Raw genomic sequence first — 6,772 nt, 5'->3', positions numbered from 1 at the left:
GTGAAGTGTCGGCTGTACGTCGGCTTAATTCCTTTGTCATCGATTCTAAAGTCTTCGGCGCGATCTTGAACTCCTGAGCGCGCCTCCTTCAAGCCTCGTGGAGCGCGGCAAGGATTGCTTTTATGCTCATCAAGTGCCACGAGATATCAACGCACCCCATAGCTTCAGCTTTCTTACGTTGACGGGCTTGGCCTTCTTTCCCGCTTGCCTCAAGGCTAGACGAGCGTGACGCTGCTCAGGTGTCTCTGCCTCCGTATACGACGGTGTTTTGCAGCCTGCATGCACTCCAGCTAAAGCCATGCCTCACGTTGTTCAGGTGTTTCGGCTACCTGTCGTTAGCATTGAACGATGGCCTTACGACGCGATTTTTCTCCACCGTCATATAAGCGGCGGCGCTTTGGAGCCGTTACAGCGAGTAAAAGTCGAGAATAAGTTGCACAACAGCGCCGATAACGAGTATAGAGAGAAATGATGCATAGAATGGCTGGGAGGTTAACTAGGCGTAGTTCCGGTTGGCTACCGTGCGCGGGGGGAAGGGTTGGGGGGGATAAAGAGAGAAAGAGATTGGAAGGGGGAGATAGAGAGAGAGAGAGAAAGAGCGACGAGCACAAACAAACCGCGTACGCTATGGAGCGGTAGGTGGCGGCGTACTTAAAGTCTATCCTGAAGCTCCGTAGACCGCAGGAACCTTACTAACGCCAGTAAGGCCTCCAGCACGGATGTTCTTTGGGAGCACTGACCTAAAGCTTTTAGTTCTGAAAGTGGACGATTGTCCACTTGGTCCAGCCCTCTGCACATCACTTCTCTCTGGGCACTATATTGCGGGCAGACACAGATAATGTGTGCAAGCGTCTCATCGCTGCTGCATGTGTCGCACGTAGGGCTGTAGGACATCCCAATAAGGAAGGCATATGAGTTTGTAAATGCAACGCTTAGCCACAGACGGTACTGCATGATATTTTCACGTCGTGTTAACCCAGGCGGTAGATGCATCCGTATATCCAGGGACAACGAACACAAACGACACATGGTGAAAACGTTCGAATCTCACAGGGGCAAAGAACATTCATGGGACATCAATCGCAGCCCAATCGCAGCGTCTGTTCGCGAAAGCGGAATCAAGCCACGTTGACCACTTTCATGTGCACATCGGGCGGCTTCGCCGGCGTGGTCATTCCCGTTGATGTTGCAATGTCCTGGAAGCCCATTGAAATATCGTCTTGTGTCCCTTATCATGGCTGCGATAATATATCTGTCAAATTTTTGAGGCCAGTTGTTCATTGGGTCCGTGGCGCATTGGGCTTTGTATGCCCGCTAACGTGTTGAGCGCAACTGCGCAGAGCAGGCAGTATCGGCTTTGTTTCCACAGGATGGGTACTTTCCATAACCGGATAGGGCGCCACGTGTGCTGGCCCCGACAGAAATCGCAGCAGGGAGGACGCATATACGCTTGCACTGCTATCAGGATTGGTCCGTCCATCCCATGCAGTTTGCGCTACCTCCTGAATCGGCTCACGTTAGAAAAGGAGTACAATACAGATGGCCCAGATTGACGTGAATAGCGCTATTGCATAGAAAAGAAATCGATGATTACGGTACTTCCTATGCGAAGTTTGAGCGCACCTCTATACGTGTTTTCGTGATGTATTGGCTGGCGCGGGCAACCTGTCTCGTACGGCACGTTGCAAACGGGGCGACGTGTGGCGCGACTGCCTCGTTGACCTCGAGATCGCGAAAGACAGCGCGTGGGAGACGTGTGGGCGTGATTTATAGCAGCCGCCGCAAACAGACCTGCTAATGCAGTGCTTTGTTTTAAAAAACGCGACAGCGTTAAGGCGCGTGTGTCGCAGAAAAGCCGGTGTCGTCGGCGTTGGCTGAGTTGGTCGTGAGCGAAAAATGGCGGAAGGGAATTCATAAATAAAAACAACTTGCAAGATGGGCTGAGTGGGAATCGAACCAGGGTCTCCGGAGTGTGAGACGGAGACGCTACCACTCAGCGATGAGTTCGATGGCTGAAAGCGGGACAAAAGTGCCTCTAGTGAATGCGGTGTTGGCTTAGAAACGTGTCGTAGAAAGTTACACTGCGGTGTATATCGGTAATTATGAGCATGTAAATTACAGAAGTCGCAGTTAAACGCGTAGCGAAGTACGTTTCCGCTACATTTCTTCTGCGCTTGGCGCACACGCAGAGCCATCTTGCGGTAAACAGAAGACCCCCTCCTCGCAATGTACGGCGCTGCCTCGACAGGTGGCGCGCCACTCGCCCGCTTCTCCCCTTCGTCTTGTTTGAGCGCATTGGGGCCGTGCGGGGACCGGTGCGAGGATGCCCCAATACCCTTGCGTTTAATAAGTTTTCTCGCTCTCTCCCTTTCCAACTTCCAGCGTGCATCACTCGAACCCTCGTGTTTAGGCGACGCGGCTCCTCTTTCCGCTCACAGCGCGATTCCTAGGTGCAGCGTCCGATGCGGGACGCCTCTGACGTGATCGCTGCGCCGTAGCGCGTCTGGTGGGAAAGCGTCCCCTGCGATGTGTGCCGTGCTGCTGGCGAGGGGTCATGCGTCTGCGTGGTGCTCCCAAGCGAGATAGAGGACGATCCCATCGAGACGTCAGCCCCATGATTGCGTCCGCCTTCATGGCGCGTCGTGGCCCGGCTGTCCGTGCCGATCACGACGTTTGGCTCGCGAAGATCGTTTCTCCCTCCAAGACACCGAGTTCTTTGGTTCGTTCCACTTGCTCAGGCGCACGTTTCGTCTTTGTGTGACTCAAGAGCATGCCGAGCTAATGAATGGGCGGTGCGAACGGGGTGCGATAACGCTATCGCGTTCCACTCTTGAAGGCGAAGCTTTAGAGTCCTCCAAGTTTTTTCCCTATATAGTATCGTTGGACGCGCTCGCCGCATGTCATCGGTGTACAGACGACGCGCGCTACTCTGGCGCCATCTTGCAGCCATTGTCACCGCAGAGCGGCAATACGCTTTTGTTCTCACGCTTTCGTCTCTCCGCTAACAAAATTTGTTACTGTGCTAGTTGGTTCATGCTTAACAACTGAATACTGGTAAGCGCAATTCTAAGGTGTGACAGAAGGTAGACACAGAAGCACAGGACAAGCGCTAACTCGCAACTAAATTTTATTCTGAAGGCTTCGGCTACTTAAGTACACAGCGGACCAGGATTGCGCAAGCGAATGCCCATCAAGCCAACCAATGCATCATATCAAGAAGCGTATAGATTATAGCATCATTTCTAGAAACTGCTTTTCTTTGCTACGCAAAACAACCGACGTATCGCTAATACAGGCACTTTCTTTCTTTCTAATATGATATGCTTCCATGATTTCTCTGGCCAATGTATTGCCACTCCTGCCTAGAGTTAGGATACCGGAAAGAATTAGCTCACAGGGGACTGGACCTACAATGCACAGACAAATGAAAAGAAGGGTTGTTAGCTATAGAGCTCTCATGTTCCCACCCCCGATCGTTGAAGTGTCGGCCGGTTTGTCCGATATATACCTTTCCGCACTTAAGCGGGATCTCCTACACAACGCCAAGGGCGCATGTGACTAGGGCATGGTATGCTTCTTTCCACAGGCATGTTTCCGCGGAGGTCCCAAAATGCGTGGGCACAACACAGAAAATTTTTGTGGCGCAGAAAACACAATAGGCACGTCGTACCTTTCTGCCACATTCTTCAGGTTTTGCGCATTGGTTGGCTTGATGGGCAGTGCGCTTGCGCGATCCTGGTCCGCAGTGAACTTAAGTAGGCGAAGTCTTGAGAATACAATTTAGTTGCGAGTTAGCGCTTGTTCTGTGCTTCTGTGACAATCTTCTGTCCTGTCTTAGGATTGCGCTTACCTGTATTCAGTTGTTATTCACTATCCGCCTCATGCTTTCCCTGTAGCCTCCTCTTCCGCTTTCCTCCTTGCGCTCTCTTCGCTTTTCATCTCCCGCTGCGCTCCGCATTTGCTCTTTCATCATTCGCTCTGCTCGTTCGCTCGGTTACGCCAACGACGCCGACGCCGAGGCACGCTGACGCTACACGCAGGAGTGGGCACTTAAGAGCTGCGCTCCAAAAAAGAAAGAACGATTCACCGACGATTACGATACTCCCTAATGCGAAATTTGAGCGCAGCTGTATTCGTGTTTTCATTTGGCGATATATTGGCTGGCGCGGACAATGTGTGTCGCGCGGCACGTTGTAAACAGAGCGAAGTTTGGCGCGACTGCCTCGCTAATCTGGAGATCGCGAGAGGCAGCGCCTGGGTGTCGCGTGAGCGCGATTCACAGCAGCAGCAGCAGCCGCCGCAGACAGACCTCCCAGTCGACGCGCGCTACTCTGGCGCCATCTCGTAGCCATCGTCACCGCACTACGCTTTTCTTCTCACGCATTCGCCATACCCTCCTCCGCTTTCGTGTTTTTCACCCCCGCTGCGCTCCGCGTTCGCTCTTTCACCCTTCGCTGTGCTCGTTCGCTCGGTTACGCCGACGCCGACATTCGCTGCAGGAACGGGCGCCTAAGGGCTTCACTCTAAAAGTGAGAGAGCGAGAGAGAACGCAGATGCCTATCTGTGCCGTAGACACTGCTATACGTGGAGTGCTATGCGTGAAACCTTGCTGTAATTCAGATGCGTATTTCCATTGCACTTTTACCGAATCACAAGATCTGTCAGCCCGGCTTTTAACGGGGATGATGTAGGCCAACTGGTGCTCTGAAGTACGCGCGAGTGAGAAATTTCCGAAAGTTTCCAGAAAATTTTCTGGAAAAATAAACTGAATTGAATTGAACTGCCGGCTTCAGTCGCTGGGGCTTTGAGCAACGGGAGCTCTACAAGGACCCCAATTTGGGGACGTGGGGACAGATGTGAGTTCTGGTCACGCGCGTGGCTTTGAAGCTTTTGATAAATACTACACATCACGGCGTTTCCCGCCTAATAAATGAATACCAAATGTAGTTTTTCCATGGCTTGTCTTTTAAAACCACAGCTTTGGATGAAGTACTGCCTGGATCACTTGCGAGTTATCTCAGCGCCACTTCGAAGCATGTTCGCAGCTTCTTAGCATTTATGGTGAATATTTTCGAAAATGATCAAATGAGCGCACGTCTCCGTTAAGGTCAACCGGCATTCGCATCCTGCAAATGAGATAGCGATCGGTCTTCGGTAGCACCATGACACATGACGCGCGAGTACAGATACAGCTGGCGCGCCGACTGCGTGCTTGGAAAGCCGCGGCATCTTTCTGCGTCACACGTGTCGACTGCACAGCGCGACGAATGCTGCGGCGGGAATCGGCTGTATAGCAGCATGGCAGCAGTAGTCGATTCTAGCGGTAAGGACCACTAATGACTGTGGCGACAGTGGCAGTCATGCGTTGACTTTGGTGGTACTGTCGAAACAGCACTGGAAGTCAACTTGACGCGCAACTCGTCCGCCGTTTCTACGTTCGGGCTTCCAACTACGGCGTCTGTGGAGTGAACCGTATACAGTGAACAGTGCATGAGTGCGTGAGCGAACTGCAACGCCCACGCGATTTGTTGTGCGTGTGAAAAAGCACTTTCGCAGTCGCCGGCTACCTGGATATCCGCCTGCATGTTGCCTGCGCACTGAATCACCATATGCAAAATTTCTTCGACGGCGTGGCCTAAGCTTCTGCGAAGAAATGCCGTGCAACGCAGTTGACTTGCCGCGGATTATGGTAAGTGTTTGCCATTTTCTGTGTCGTCTGCGGGCTATACCTAACTTTTGAGCGGTGACTGGGCAGCCTTTCTATATTTTCATGTCTTGAACCTGCTTGAAACAACCGGCATGCCTGTTTTGTTTTCTTTTCTGAGCAACGGACAAAGGCTTACATGTTCGCTTTACGACGGCATTTGAAAGCTGCTAAATACGACTTTTTTTTCATTATTATTTCAGCGTAGAACACGCTGAAGCCTGTAATAGTGCAATATAAAGGGGGTGGGAGTAAGCGTCTTACTGTTTTCTACATTGCCCTGCATGTTTTAGCTCCCTGCATGGCTAGCGTTTTTAGATGGTGACGTAAAACCTAGAGGCTGTCTTGCACTGCACTACAGCTTGAGCGCTTCACTTATGCGTGACTTTGCTTCGTTTAACAAATAATCAGTTTCTAAAAGCGGGTCCTTAGCAACCATGATCGTTAGTAATTTTATTAGTGCCAATCGATGGCGTCATAAGAATTTCGCTCGCACGCTTTGTGACCACACATGCAGTGCCCCATTTGCTACCGACAACGTTGTCTTACGTCTCCAGGTGTACGCAACAGCCGCACATTCATTAGCACAAATTGCTAAGTGGAATATCGCTGGTCATTTGAGTAATCATAACATTATCTACCTTTACTCGGTGCCGCACGTATTTAGTTCAGTTAACTGCAATAGTTTGCGGGACACGTGAACACGTGCGAGACGGCGTTTCCGTGCTTCCTACCGTCGCGGCAGATATACTTTGGGAGTGCAACTTCGACGTTAGCAACGGAACTGCTTTCTTTCGGCTCGCCAGGCATGTCTTTTTTTCTTCTTCGTATCACCTGACCCGTTTGTATTGCCGGCATCATTTTGTAAATTGTTGTTACGCTACGAACGCTACGAAACGCTACGAACCGGTGTCGAACCAAAAAAGCTACGCTTTTTTGGTTCGACACCGGTATAATATTACGAACAGTTAGGGGGCTTCAGCACACTGCCTAGAGCCGCGTGCTACTGGACTGATACCACTCTGTACGACGGGCTTCTACAATTATATTTTCAGAGGTGTCACTGTC

At 51.3% G+C, this 6,772-nt stretch overlaps 1 protein-coding gene across 1 annotated transcript in view; it reads left to right on the top strand.

Moving 5' to 3' along the window:
- The first annotated feature begins 5,239 nt into the window (after positions 1-5,239).
- Positions 5,240-6,772, top strand: part of LOC142566683 (transmembrane protein 163a-like) — an 86,676-nt gene continuing 85,143 nt past the window's right edge. Inside the window, exon 1 of the mRNA XM_075677516.1 lies at positions 5,240-5,689. The gene's annotated coding sequence lies outside the window, so the exon portion shown is untranslated. The remainder of the gene's footprint in view (positions 5,690-6,772) is intronic.

Source organism: Dermacentor variabilis, chromosome 1 (assembly GCF_050947875.1).
Source record: "Dermacentor variabilis isolate Ectoservices chromosome 1, ASM5094787v1, whole genome shotgun sequence".
NCBI classification, from domain to species: Eukaryota; Metazoa; Arthropoda; class Arachnida; order Ixodida; family Ixodidae; genus Dermacentor; species Dermacentor variabilis.
Note: the sequence above shows the minus strand (reverse complement) of the source record. Positions and strands in the feature narration are given on the sequence as shown.